Consider the following 15,436-nt stretch of genomic DNA (forward strand, 5'->3'; position numbering starts at 1 on the left):
CAGCACCAGTGTTGTTTCACCGTGTACCAGCTCTCCCATGAGTAGGAGATGTTAACTTGAGCGTAGATAACTTGCATTAACCCTGCAGTCAAGATTTAGCCATGTACCTGCTTCACTCGCTAAGGCCAGCCTTAAGTGCTTGGTGTGATTACTAGGTGACATTTGCTGATCTCTGTGCCCCATGTGTACAAGCACCCAGTGGGCCTGACTCTTCCATGCACATCAATATTGCTTATAAAAAGAAAAAATAGAGACATTTATGGTTCAACTTATGAATGAAAATGAAGGGCCAAATTCTGGCTGCTGTTTGTGCTTACATGCACAACAGAAAAGCCCCTTCACTTCAGTCAGTTGTAACTATGACCTTTTGAGGTGAAATTTCCTAGGACTGGTTTCTGTAAAAATTTTTAATTTTGAGTAAGAAACAGCTCAGGCATTTTTAGAAGACAAAAAAACTGGAAAATTTGGCAGGGAAATAATTCTCCCTGAGGAAAAGTGCCTTTTGATGTGATCTGGCAAAAAATAGTGGTGATCTGGCTGAGTTTTGAGTCTTTGAAAATTGCATTCAACACATATATAGTACATTTTTAACAATAGCTCTCAACTCACGGCATTCCATGTTCTGTTCTGATTTGATACAGCATCTGCAGCCTTAACTTTGACATTTCTTAACTGTAGAACTTGAATGTTCTTTTAAAGTACATTTTTGATGTAATAGTCTAGAATTTCTGCTTACTTTAAGTGGATGCTGCATGTGATTATATCTAGTCTATAGATTATTTTGATGTCTCTTCTCTACACAGATGCAAAAGACAATATTTATTTAATAAGAACAAATTTGACTGTTTAAAAAAAAAAAAAATACGAGGGAAGGCATAAAAGAACTGGCCCCTCTAAAATCCTTGTCTCAAAGTAGTTGCTGCTTGTGGTCTGAAGAAGAAAATAGTTTAAACTTTGTCTCTAGGACTAAGAAATAGTGACCATTCGTTGCAAGGTTGAGCCTCAGACTAGGCATTCCCCATCTCACCTGTGGAGCCTGATTCAGTAGGCGTTCTCAAAGGCTGCCTAATAGATCTGCCTTGCACAAAACAAAACTGCTGGAGGAGTTGATGGCGTCTTCCCCCTTATAATTCTTTAGCATACTGAGTTAGGGTTTTCACCCAGGAAGTGGGGGACTCAGGTTAAATTCCCACCTCTGCCTGATTTGGGCAGGGATTTGAACTCACATCTTGCACCTCTCAGGAGAGAGTGCCTTTACCACTGGGTATTCTGGTATGGGTCTTTCTCAATGGCTCCTGTTGAAGCTGCTCCATTTGCATTAATATCTAGTCCTTGGAACAGGGACTTGGGTCTCCCACACTGCAGGTGAGTGCCCTGACCACTGGGCTACAGAGTCCTTCTCATGCTGTATAAATAATTAAATATTTAGCGAGAATATCTCTCTGTAGATAAATGATGAGGTTTTTTTTTTAAAAAAAAAGAGAGAATTGAAAGTGAAATAGAAGGTATGGAGCGAAAGAAAGATAAGGGAAAGGTTATTTTAAAATATTATGCAATAGAAGAGTGTCCAGATTACTATTGTTGCCTGCTGTGAGAGTTGCCTACAGTTTAACTACCAGCTGAGACAAGCAGCACTGCTTCTTCTTGTTCAGCCAGAGGTTCTCTGATAAAGCTGGTTCTGTTGGTATCTCTATGTAAAGGATCAGCATACCAACATATCTGTCCCCATTGGTTTTTATGTGGTACCAGATACCACTGTGGTATGTAACTGAACACAGACCGAAGTTGGGGGTGGGTGGACATTCCCCCATCCAATCTTTTTGGTTCAGAGAAGCATAACTTTGTACGTACAGAGTACTCATGATTTATCTCAATAGCATGGGGGACACCAATTTTATTTGGGTAATCAGCAGTTTGGATAATTGAGAGGGCAGGAGCCATTCAGCAGCAGGGTGGCCTCTCCCATGGCTAGAGTCTTGCCATCATTGTTCTCCTCCTCCTCCCAGTCCTGGCTGGGGGTCTCTGCTGCGCCCCACCACGGCTGCAGCCTCCCCTTCCAGCCCCGCACCTTGCATCTGCAGGGATCAGGTGTTACCGGCTGTGTGGGAGCCCTCTGCAGCTCCACTGTCACGGACCCGCTTGCTCACCCCTGCAAAGCTGTGGAGGGCTCCTTGTACTGCTGCAGGAGCCATTCAGCAGCAGGGTAGCCTCCCCCATGGCCGGGGGCTTGTGGTTGTCCTCCTCACAGTCTGGCCGGAGTATGTGTGTCTCTGCTCTATTATTGGAAGCCCTGCGTTATCCAAATTACTTCCTTGTCCCTTAGCATGAGGTACAAGCTGCAGAGAGCAGGTATCTCCTGCTGGGGGACAAGGGTGGGATTTGGGTAATGCAGAAGTTCAGATAACAGAATTTAGGATAAACAAGAGTATACTGTATAGGATTCCTACCCCCACAATAGCACAAAACTGGAGGAAGGCTTTTCAGTAATTTTATATTGGAGCATAATATACCAATAAGGTAGAATAAGCTCTTGTGGGTGGAAGAAAGGAAAGATGGGGTCCAGTGGCTAAAGTGGTAACCTGGGACTTGGGAGGTCCAGATTCAATTCCCCACTTCTGCCTTGGATTTCCTGTGTGATTTTGGTCAAGTCACTTAGTCTCTCTGTATTTAGTTTTCTACCTGTAAAATAAAGATAACATTTCCCTGTCTCATAGGGGTTTTGTGAGGATATATACATTAAATATTTGAAGGAGTTCAGATACGATGGTAATGGCGGTCAGATAAGTACCTAAGATGGATAGATAAAGTGGAGAACACATCTTTTATCTGCATTGTAAAGCACCCTCTGTCAGCAACAAATATTAGTATACAGTGAAACATGATGTGTTGGACTCAGAACTGTCCCTTTCATGCATTTAAGTTTACTTGTCAACGTCTATTAATTTCTACCACCAAAAAGTAGTTACGTTTAGAGGCTGCATTATTAAAAATACATATTGTGCATAATTTACAATATGGTACAACAGCCATAGCATACTCCATAATCCATGCTATGCTGGATCTATATACAGCTGAGAAAATATTTATTATCCATAAATACATTGCAGCTTTGCTGGTGCTCCTGCTTCTTTGCTTGCATAAAATAAGAGAAGCATGTGCAGTTATATGACTGTCACTGTGCATTTGCAGATGGTATTTTGGAATCAGTAAAACCTAAGTGATGTAAAAGGTCACACAAACTCTGCACAATACAAGCTTTCTGGCCTGCAGCCATGCTACCTTGTTGTGATCCTGTCAGATCCCACAAACTAAGTAGCATCAGGCTGGGTGAATACTTGAATGAGAAACCTGCAAGATATACTTTGCTGCTGAAGAGACACAGAAGACACCTTTGCAGTGCCTCATGTGTCTGTGCATCTGTGTTCCTGTCCTGTTTGGTACCTTCTTCTATTTCTGTGTGTGAGGCATTAAACACCACCTGCAAATATCACATCCAGAAAAAAGCCCCCCATAATACAGCGCATATACTTACTTACTGTACCTGTTATTAAATTGAAATCATAGTTGCACTTGAGACAGCGACCCTGTCGTAGTTATACATATTATTGGCTGAGCTGACCATTTTTGAACCTTGCAACCCATCAATTTCCAAAATTTCTGGGAATGTTCTAGGCATCAATAGTCAAATGTCTATTGATTTGGGGGAGGTGGAATTAGCAAACTAAAAGAGAACGCGTGAAGCCCCTCTCAGCTCTTTAGCTCAGTCAATACAAACGATAATGTTTGACCCCTCCTAGTTTGTAAGGTGCCATTCAACAGAATATCTAGGCCCAGTTGGAATGTCCTATCCACCCTAAGTACAAATAGAAACCATTGATGAAAATGGCCTTGGCAATATAATTTTAAACTTTCCCACAATGCAAGTCAGATCTTTCAGCCAGCAATTCAGCATAGAGCTGTATTCAACAATGGTGGAGGATGAACTCAAGAGACTAACTTCAGTCTTGGAGGAGATGTCATTTACTGGATAGAGCATTAAAGTGGGCTCAGGAAACCTGGGTTCACTTTTCAGATCTGGCATTGATTCACTGAATGACCGTAGGCAAGGTGCCTCACTTTCGCTATCTGTAAACGGGTTAATGCTCACCCACCTTAGCAAGGCACTCAGATGTGTTGATGGAGAGTATTGTACAGGTATTAACTTAATTTAAACAGTAATACTTATTAGGAGTTGCATCCATTAACACTGAATTTATCCCTATAGGTATGTTTACACTGCAATAAAAAAACCTGCAGCATAGCTGTGGCTGGCCTGGATCAGCTAACTTGGGTCCTTGGGTCTCAGGCTGTAGGGCTTTAAAACTGCAATGCAGACGGTCAGGCTAGAGTTGAAGCCCAGGCTCTGAGACCCTCTGAGACTTGGTGCTGTGGGGCTTTCTTGCAGCATAGACACACCCTAAATGCCTTCATGGTATAGGGAACTGGGATAATACTTGTGTGAAAGTTTTCCTCCAGCTGGAGCCATATGGCTTCATTATCTCAGTGTTGGTTACAGACCTGAAAAAGATTTCTGTTCTAAGAAGAGAATTTGATCTGGCCTGTCTCTTTCAAGTGCCCAAGCCAGCCATTTTAGTGCGGGAGTTTTGTCTTTAACTGCACCTCTCCTCCCAATATACTGGAGACCATACATACCATAAGTGTCCTTTCCCAAGCTGTCCATGTAGGGGATGCTTCAGTATCTCTGATTAGGGGAGAGCATTTCTGGTAGCCACTTACCGTTCACTAGTTGTTAGCAAACAAGGTCTTCCCTACTTGTCACATCAGGTTAGTGCTATTTCCTAGAGAGAGCTTGTAATTGCACATGCTTCTCTGTGACGTTCACCACAAGGTGTAACAGAATGCAAATGGTGCCCCAACCCATCTGTCCTCTCTCCATCCCCCCACAACAACACCCCTTTCCCTCCTTTCTGTGGTGACTGTCACTTTCTCCTGCTGGCTCCCCTATTTCTTGGAGCTTGAGATCCTCAGTCCTTTCCTTATTGGTTCCCTAGTTAGAGGTCCTGTTTGACCGTAGAAAATTGCGAGCTCCCATCATGTCCAGCCCTAGAAGCCAGCTTCCCCACAGGCCGCTATAGGAGTAGAATTAACCCAAGTGTTAAGAGCTTCCAGAGAGCTACCAACACTTCCTTGATCCTATGAGGCTGCTGCTGCACCTGCAAGAACCTGTCACAATATGGAGGAGTATTTGGCAGCTTTCCTTGCTCCATGTTGCCTGTGCTCAGTTCCTTTCACAGGATAATGGAAGAGGGTAGAGGCTGTTCTGAGAGCCCCCATTCTCCCTGGTAGCAGCAGTGTTGACTCGTTCAAGCCATCCCACGCTCTGCAAGGTTAAGAGCTATGCTAGGGATGTGAATGAGTCTGGAAGGCAGTGGAATGAGGATACTGCTCCATTCCATGCCTGTAAAAGCATCACCAGGAAATATATTGCACAAAGAATTGTTCCTGTTATAAACTGAAAATGGTAACAAATGTAGGCATGTGAATATTTTTTGGGACTGATGCAATTCTAATTGGTTTATACAAGGCATTTCTACGAAATGAATTTCCTCTACGATAACCAGCTAAATTGCTTGTCCCATCTCTCAGCATTATAGATGTAATTTTAGCAACATGTAATTTTAGCAAAGTCTTTCCAGCTAGAAAATGGACTGCTTTCTCCTGGGCCGTGACACTCTGTGCTGTTCCTCCCTCCAAAGCCCTTCTGGAGAGAGCTTGTAGTGGCACTCGTGTTGCGGCTACCCATGTCCACGTTCAAAATGTTGCAGTGACATGGGCCTTTTCACTGAGGGAGTGAATTAAAGGTCAGCATGTGGTAAAAATAATACTCTGTATTTGTGTAATGCTTTTCACCTAGGATCTGAAAGAACTGCTAAAAAAAAATCTCGTAGCAAACCACTGCGGTTGGGCGGGAGGGAGGTGTTTATCTTCTTGGTACCAATGGCAAAGCTAGCCCATGAAGTAATAAGCAGCTCGCCCAAGATTACTAATTGGGTCTGTGGCAGAACTGGGAGTATAGCTCAGCAGTCCTGACTTTCATCTCCCTGCTTTTACCAAGGTGCATAATGGGAGGGAGCGCAGTGAGGGGAGGGGGAGGGTGTGCGCACGGCTGGGGAAATCCCCTTTCCATTCATCTCTTTAAGTAGTAGTAATAGTAATAATAATAGCATCTTTCTCACACTGGAAGACAGTGTGATTCTGCAGCTAGGGCATTGGACTACAACTCAGGATACCGAGGTTTTGGTCCTAGCTCCGTCACCGGTCTGCTGAGTGAACACGGTGTGCCCTGAGAAAGAGGTCATTACTCTTACTATCTTTTGTGACTTCAAAAAGGCAGGTTCTCAAGCGCTGCAACAGTGGCACTCATGGTAATAGTCATTGTTGCAGTGTAGTAAAAGCAACCTTTAAGATTCACAGTTCAACAAGCAAATTTCCTTAAATCATAATTAAGGTTAAGATTTTGTCACGGTTATTTTTAGTAGACGTCAGGGAGAGGTCACGGGCAATCCAAAAAAAAAAATTCAGGGAAGCACTGACCTCTCTGACTTCTTTACTAAAAATAACATCTATGACAAAATGGGGCTGAGATGAGATCAGCGGGGCAGGGTTCTCCTTTCTCCCCCACCCTCCCCCGCTGCCTGCAGAGGCAGGGATCTGGGGGCTCTGGGTCTGTGCACTCCTCCTTCCTTCCCTCCCTCCCCCCCATGGGGCCCATGGCTCGAAGCTCTGATGAATTCCCCCCCTCCCCCGCCCGCATCGACAGCCAGGAGCGCCAGGTTCTGTGATCTCCATGCCACAATCTTACCCTTTAATCACAATAATTTTATTTGACTCATGTTAAAGCAGGGCTTGTAAAAATCAGTACAAGTAGGTCAGAAATGCTACAGTCTCACACTCTGTTTCTGATCCCTAAGTTTAAAAATATGGGTTGATATTTAAATAGTTCAGTCTTGCCAATTTATTTTTCTAGTTTTTTCTTTAGATTGCAATCATTTAATGCGAGCAAAAAATTTTAAATTCTGCTACTTTCCTAGTTTTTAATTAGTGATAAAGCTGATTCAGATTTTGCAATCTCTGCAAATTATTGCATGTGATATACTGCTCATTTGTTCCAGCACCATGCTTTTTTCTAAAGCAAATTTAAATAGTTTTATTTTTTTAAAACCCCACCAAGTAGATGCACAAAGACAAATGTCAAGAATGCTAACTTGTACTTCCTCTGAAAGCTACTTAAGATTATCTCATTAAAAAAGGCAAATTTTGTGTGCAAATCAAATAATGTAGCAGAGATGATATTTCATTAAAATACTGTATGAAGACTGAAAGCACTTTTGATTTATGAAACTACCGCAAGAAACAGAAGTTTGCTAATTGGAACTGTCAAGAAAGATTTAAAATAACCTCAAAAACTCTGATTCAGAAATAAACCATTCAAAGTTCAGTACCCTGGCATTTGCCATTACGGGATGTGCTCCCTTTCATTATCTTTTCTTCTGGGCAAAATTATGGCATTTTGTAAAGGGTATCTATGGCCAGACCTAGTTATAAAGAAGATGAACTTTAGAGTTTGAACTGGTGTTTAGGAAATCTGTAATAGCGATTAGAACAAATTTAGATTTATTTCCAAGTGCATTACAGAAATGTGCAAGGCTGGGAAACGTTTTTCTGCAGCTTCCTCAGTTAACTGCTGTGTGGATAGTGGATGGTACATCAGCTACATTTTTCAACTCACCTGGGCCTCCTGCATATCCTCTCTCCCTTCCTTGACCCCAATAGAGGAGTCGGGCTTCTCTGAGAGACCCCCATTCACTTGACTTTGAGAAGTGCGGACCCAAGAGTTGAGATCAAAAGATAACTTGCAGTGTAAGGTATATAATTGGGGATAGTTCTTATGTAAAGCGTTTTATTATTCCATTTTAGAAAAGCACTGCATAGTACTATAGAAGAGTAACTGATAAATGCCAATGGTGCACAAGACAGTATATAATTTATAGAAAACTCTGTACTCAGTGTTTAATATTTTATTAATATTTTGACCTCAGATTCTATTGTACATACCCCTATGTTGGGGAAAATAAGGAAAACCAAACTTCTTTTTACAGTTCTAAAGAGTGCTCAATAGTTTATTTTTTTAATTAAAGCCTATTGTACTGAGAGAAATATATGCTTAATAGAATGTGTTACTTAAACGCCAAAACCCACTTTTTATTTTTGGGGGGCCAAACTGTTTTCTAAGGCATTGATCATGCTTTCTGTTGCATGCAGCCTAATCCCTGCACCCTTGTGAATCCCCACAGTGGGGTCTGGCATATGCCCTACAAATTTGATTGCAGCATCAAGTCATGAATTTTTGTAGTAGCATACTGTATAAACACAGGTTTTTTCAAACATAAGTTATGTAGCTAATTGTGTAAGCAAGTGGTTGTGCATGCAACACTCAACGCACACATTTATCACACAGCTTTGGAAGTTCATCCATGAGAATTTCATACATTAGTGATATTTTTTCTAGTTTTAAAAATAAATATTCTGTAAGACTAGGTCTACATTAGAAACTTTTGTTAGTCTAGTTAGAATAGTGATGTTGATTAGGAAAGAGCCCTAATGTAGTTGCAGTTACGCTGGCATAAAGATGCTTTTGCTGGGATAGTTTATTTTGTTTGTTGAACTGGTATAAACGGTACTATACCAGCAGAAGTTGTCTAGATTAGGAGGATTTTGCTGGTATGTATAGCTTTGCCAGTATAGCCTTACTGGAGAAAATTTAAGTGTAGGTTAGTCTGCCTGTAGGAAGGCGCAGTGGCCTTCCTCTGAGCCTGGGCCCGCGGAAGGGCCACAGGCACCCAATCAGACTCTAGACTGGCCGGCAGCCCAGTCTGCCCGGCAACCAGACAGCTGGGCCCCGATAGGTCCTGCCGGGCGGCCAACCCTGCAGCAGGGGGGCGGAGCCTTAGGGAGGGCGGCAGCTATAAAAATCAGGCCCTACAGCCCAGAAGGGAGAAGGCTGCCAGCGGAGAAAGACGCGCTGCCTCGCCGGCTGCAGCAAGGGGCTGAACCACGCCAGGCTACTGCCGCAGGTAACCCCCTCCCGGCCTTGCGGCCCCGGCGACACGCCTCTAAGGCTTGGGTTGGGCCTCCGGGCCCTCTGGACTGGCCGAGGTCTCCAGGCCTGAGGCGCTGGGCCAAGCCTCAGGCCCGCAGCGGCTGGGACGAACCCCCTGAACCGGAGAGCTGGGAGTTCCGCCCAGAAGCCGGTCCGGACCTGGACTAGCTGCCAGACGCCCAGCCCCTGGAGGCAGGAACCGACCTGGAGGAGTTGCCGGAGGCTGAACTGTACCCCCAGCCCTGCGATCTGGAGGAGCTGCCCCTCGCTGAGGAGCTTCCCAACCTACCCCCCGTGGACACAGAAGGACTGACTGGCCTACCCCGTGCGGTGTACCCTGACGACCCAGAGGACCCCACGGACATAGGTACCGGGGAACCCGGGGAGGAAGAAGCCCAGGGACAGCCAGAGGTGTGGCTGTACTAGGGGTAACGCCCAGTCGGCATGTTGTGGCAGGAGCCCCGCCGACTGAGTGGCAACACCCGTGCCACTGCTAAGGCCCTGGGCTGGGACGCAGTGGAGTTGGGTGGGCCTGCGTCCCCCCTCCCCTCCCCCTTGATCCTTGCCAATCCCCAAAAGGGAAATAGCCTCTACCGCCCGCTAAACTCGAGCCACTGCTCATTGCTCGCCCGCCCTGCCTGAGGGCCGGGGCGAAAGACTCCTTGCTCGCCCGCCCTGCCTGAGGGCCGGGGCGAAAGACTCCTTGCTCGCCCGCCCTGCCTGAGGGCCGGGGCGAAAGACTCCTTGCTCGCCCGCCCTGCCTGAGGGCCGGGGCGAAAGACTCCTTGCTCGCCCGCCCTGCCTGAGGGCCGGGGCGAAAGACTCCTTGCTCGCCCGCCCTGCCTGAGGGCCGGGGCGAAAGACTCCTTGCTCGCCCGCCCTGCCTGAGGGCCGGGGCGAAAGACTCCTTGCTCGCCCGCCCTGCCTGAGGGCCGGGGCGAAAGACTAAAAGAATAACATTCCCCTGTTGTGTAGGAAGGCGCAGTGGCCTTCCTCTGAGCCTGGGCCTGCGGAAGGGCCGCCAGGACTGGACCGGGCAGGAGCCCGTCCTACACTGCCACTCTCATACACATTGAGTAATACCATAAATTGTCGGTAGTCCCATTGATTTCAGTGTCAGCCTATTTAGTACCACTGATACTTATCCTATTGCTGTAAATTACTGTGGAGTTATCATTTGGAAACATACACAAATGCTACAATGCATAAAGATTTTTCCTATTTTTATGTCAAAATATAAAATATCAATTTCTCTGTGCTGGAAAGAAACTCTAGTTTAATCCATAATACACCAAAAATAAATATAAATGCATTTGCTGCAGGTTAACATTTTTGCATGTTTGGCTCACTTTTCCCTTTAATATGATTAGAATTTCACACCATTGAGGTCTCAGCATGACTAGTGTCTTCTGGGATCCTAGAATAGAATTTGTAAGATTCTTTCTTTCCTTGTGGCGGGTGGGAGGGAAAAGCATGTCGTAACTTTAGTCATTGAAAGAGAATCCACAATGCTTTTAAACTCAATATAAACATCGCTGAACACAATTCTTCTATTTTTAATGAGTCCTGAACCAGCCTTAGAGTCCGCCTTGACAAAAGAAATTTCAGTGGGAAAAGCCTTAAGGAAAAGAAGTCTTTTTTTTACAGATGTATTATTTATTCAGTGAGAATCAGCATTTCAACAACTTGCCTTAAATAGTGCCTGAGTGTGAGCCACGCTTCTCTGATCTAGCTCCCCTGACACCAAGGATGGGGTTTAGCCATAGAGCTTTAAGTGATTAGTTGGAAAGCCAACACTGTTCTTTCCTTTAACTGCAGTGTACAGCAAGAACAACTTCCCTACCCTGCTTTGACAATGGGCTGCTACTGTAACCTAGAGCAGCCTCCGTTTTGGCTGAGAATCAGATTCAGTCTTCAGCCTGTCTGCCAAAACTGCCAACCAGCCAGGGGTGCCAGTTATGACAGTGCACTGTTTGATTCTGACACCTCTTTATGAAGAAGTGGGCATATGCTACTAATTCATTTCACTAATTAGGTCACGGAGTCTATCAGAGCCTTCCTAATGTAATCAGATACATGTAAAGTGGACCCTACTCACTTCAGGACAGCTTTGTGGAGGCAGACTCTTCCATCTAAACAGAACCCCATTGAAGTCGACAGGATTACTTAAAGTTAAGGCTATGCTTAAATTCTTTGCTGTCTTGGGATTTGAGTTCTCAGCCCCTGGCAGGATTAAACCCTGTTCATGCATTTCCATTTGATCTCTTGACACCAAAAATAATGTTACTAAAAGCATCCTAGTAAAAAGCTCTATTTCCAAGTGGAAATCTCCGCACAAGGCTGATTTAGATACAAGGACAATCTGGGAGGAGATGCACTTTCAAAGCTTGCTTATTTCAGCATTGGAGAGATATCAGCTCTTGTCAGGCTAGGTAGGAAAGTTTTGACATTTTAGTGAAATGCATCGACGAATTGTGAAAAATGTGTTCTGTTTCCTGTTCAGCTATCCTTTTAATTTAATACTTAATCTCTCAATGACCTGGAAGATACATTATTTAAATAAAAATGTGTTTATTCACAGCAGAGCAGGTATACTCACTCTTCAGTTCTTACATCAGACAGAACACAAGTGTGTTGCAAGTGGGCATGTCTGGTATTTCTTTTTTGTTTAGAGAGAGATATTTTAAATACAAATAAGTTTTCAGAAGTGACTAGCGATTTCAGGTACCTCAACCTTGTCTTGGCTGATCTATGCTACAGCCTTCTTTCCAAAGTCAGCTTTTTGTGCCAAAACGGTGGTGGTGGTGTGGTCGGCTTTTATGGCCCCTGCTTGTGGAAAATGGTAACACTATTTGAAATTTTGTCCCTATCTACCTGCATTAATATCCCAAACAACCGCCCAGAACCTTTTCTCCAGCTTGAGAGTACCCCTTGCCCCATCACAGACACACACAGTGACCGAAAATCAAAAAATTGATAGGCAGGAGAGGAGGGAAAACCAGGAGCAAGTGATAGCAGGTCATAACCACATGATAAAAGCCATGGAGGAGCAAACGGAGCTGCTAACATCACTCACAATGCTGCAGACTGAATTCAAGCATGCTCACCTCCCTTTGCAACCAAAACAACTGCTTTCTCTGCCCTCCCCATATTCTACCCGCACGTTCATACCAAACTCCTGGCCCATCTTGGTACCCTGTTCACTCCATCCCTTCAGACAGCTACCAGAACGATAGCTGGACTTGCATCCAGCGGTCATAGTCCACACTGCCCCTCATTGCTTTCTCCCTTCCTGCCCAGTTTTCTGTGTTGTGAATAATTGTTTAATGAAGACATGCTCTCTGAAGGATAAGCAATTCTTTGCACACGCTGGTTGCACCTCTCATTGATACACAGTGCAAGCTGGATAGCAGTCAGCACGACACATTGCTGTTTACAGAGACATCTTATTGGGGCTCATTGTCAAAAGAGTACCTCAAGCCTCCCTGATTTGAATGGCCCCCTCATTGTGTCTCTCTAACAGCCCTGGCATCAGGCTGCTTATAGTCACCTGCAAGGTGATCCGCCTCTGCGCTCCAGCTAGGGACAAACTTTTTTTCACCCTTCACTTCACATAAATTATGGAGCACACAGAAGGCGGCTATAACCATGGGAATATTGTCCTCATTTGAGGTCTAACCTACCAGAAAGGCACCTCCAGCGAGCCTTTAATCTGCCAAATGCCCATTCAACAATCATTCGGCGCCTGCTCAACTTGTTGAAGTGCTCCTTGCTGCTAATGCAATCCCACCATTCTGCTTGTCTCACGCATCCAAAAGTGTTGGTGCATTGTGCACAGATGCTCTATGAATACAAACAGTAATCTGATGCAGTTTGTTTGCATGGGACATAATGGGTCAGATGCCTCAGATTCCTATTCCAATTGGGAGCTCATGATATACTGAGTGTCCAGCCACGATATGTTCAGAACACTGACAACAGTGAAAAGCAGTGCAGGATCCATCCTTTCAGATAGAGAGGGCGGGTGCGCAGGAAACTGGGGGCATTGAAAAATGCTGTGAAACGCAGTTGGAAACCCATGGATGACGGGATTGAAATCCGTGCATCATGGGACATTGAGCCCGCACCCATGATACACTGTGATCCTTTGCCTTCCCACAACTCTTATTGGCACAAGGTGGCAAGTTGCACAGTGGGATAGTAGCCCACATTGCACTGTTCTCACTGTTGATGCTAGAGTTCCAACCGTGGACATGGTTTGGTGACAAAATGAGTGCTGTGTGGACATGTACAAGTGATAAAAATTATAGTGCTTTTTGATCATTGCTGTAACTTGCGTCAACAACACTCTAATGTAGACAAGGTCTTAAAGAGGCCTGGTTTTCAGAGGCCAGTTGTTTAGCACTTTCTGAAATGTGGGCCCCTTTAACACACCTCAGATAGAACTGGTTGGGGACACTTCTTGTTCCATGAACAATTTAGACAAAAGTGAAAATTGCTTTTTTTTTTCCTTTTTTTTTCTTTTTCATCTAAAATTTTCTACTTTTTTTTGGTGTGCTGTTAAAAAACAAAACAAACAAACCCACAAAATATTTTGATTTTCAGCAACTGAAAACCAAAAAAATTCATCCAGTTGGGCAAAAAATTTTGGTTTTTCTATTTTAAAAAAAAAAAAAGGTTGCTCAGCCAGCCTAATTTTTTTTGGCATTTGTGTAATGACAATTTAAGAAAATTAATAGAAAATGGAATTTTTGCACAGCAACTCTCATTTTGATTGAAAAAAAATTTTCATTTAAAAAAATATTTTCAATGAAAAATTGTGACCGGCTCTAGTGTCAGATTAGTCATCCAAAATAACTAGTCACTTTTGAAAATCTTGGCCAAGATCACTGCCCCAAAGGGATACTATTTGATGTGATGTAACAAGTGAGACTAACACAGAGCAGGGAGGGGATCTGGAAGGAGAAGGGTTATAATATGATGAAGTGGTTTACTTAGTCCAGGCATGCACATCTGTTAAATGTGTGTATTTCCTGTTGTGGTAGAGTGAGAGTTTGGGAAGACTGACTGCTCATCAACTCCTTACGTGAATTCTTGCATAAAACATCTGGAATAAGGACCCAGTATGAGAGAGAATCCCCCATGTTATCTGGTAACCAAAACTACTTTTTTTTTTTTTTTTTTTTTTTTTTTTTTTTTAAACCTAAGTTTGCAAAGCCTGAGCTGGCAATAGAGCAGAGCAAATAGTGGGAAAGAAAAGATAGGTGCAGACATTCTGAACTGCATTTCAGTTTAGCGGGGCTTACTCCTTGCTCACTTTTTGCAAACATGAATAGAAGTACAATTTTTGGGTGGAAGTTTTGTAAAGGATAGGTCACTCAGTCAGGGAACAGAAAAAAGACTGTGTCTTGGGAGAGCAGTCACAGCAAATCATGAATGCTGAATATTGGAATGATAGTTGCTATCAACAGTTTGCAAACACTCCATGGTCCAAAGAAATTAGTAATGATAGTGACAAGTTCACAAACCGCTAAAAGGTCTACATTTGCTAGATAAATTGTTCACTGCCATTCTGACTGGCAGTAGATGTCTCTAAATAATGTTCCTGAACTTGGGTGTTTGTAAAGTCTACAGAGGGCTGAGATGGAAACAGCTTATATTATTCCTCAAAGAAAACAGAGGTATGGACCTAATACAAGTTGCTAAATACAAACAGCTTGAACTTTGGGGAAGTTCAAATTTGGATCCAAACTTGGCGGTTGATTTTGTGAAAGGTATTTTTACTAGAGTGAACACCCTCTTACACTCTCAAAGATATGTTTTTAGTTGCCAACGTCAAATGTTCAAAAATCCATGAGTCAGGTCCCTTCAAATCATGAGATTAAAAAAAAAAAAGTTGGGTTCTTTTTTGTCGCCTTGTGTTTGAGCCTCTCGAGTGCCCTCATACTCCATTTTCTAACCATGAGGGATAGAAACCTATTTAAAGCTGAAATCTTCATGGATCACTTGTCTGCAGGAGTGGGGCTTTAAGAAAAACATATTGCAAGAATCATGATATTGTGAGAATTGGCAACAGAATTGATATTCTGGGGAAGCATCAAACACAACTGCACTATCTAAGATGTAGGCTAGCCAGCACTCCCTAATGGACCCAGCTTTTGCACACTCCATTATATTGAAGTGAAATTTACTCTATGCACTTCTTGCCTTAATAACATTAAGTGCTCGACAGCCCTATCTGCTGGCAGCAACATAAATATTAGAAACACAATAATA

General features: G+C 43.7%; 1 protein-coding gene across 12 annotated transcripts in view; it reads left to right on the plus strand.

The window, feature by feature from the left end:
• PPFIBP1 (PPFIA binding protein 1) overlaps positions 1-15,436 on the plus strand; it is a 166,085-nt gene that overhangs the window by 52,478 nt on the left and 98,171 nt on the right. The window lies entirely within an intron of this gene.

This window comes from Emydura macquarii, unplaced genomic scaffold (assembly GCF_026122565.2).
Source record: "Emydura macquarii macquarii isolate MOO-44397 ecotype Brisbane River unplaced genomic scaffold, CSIRO-AGI_Emac_v2 contig_2205, whole genome shotgun sequence".
In the NCBI taxonomy this organism is placed as follows: domain Eukaryota; kingdom Metazoa; phylum Chordata; order Testudines; family Chelidae; genus Emydura; species Emydura macquarii.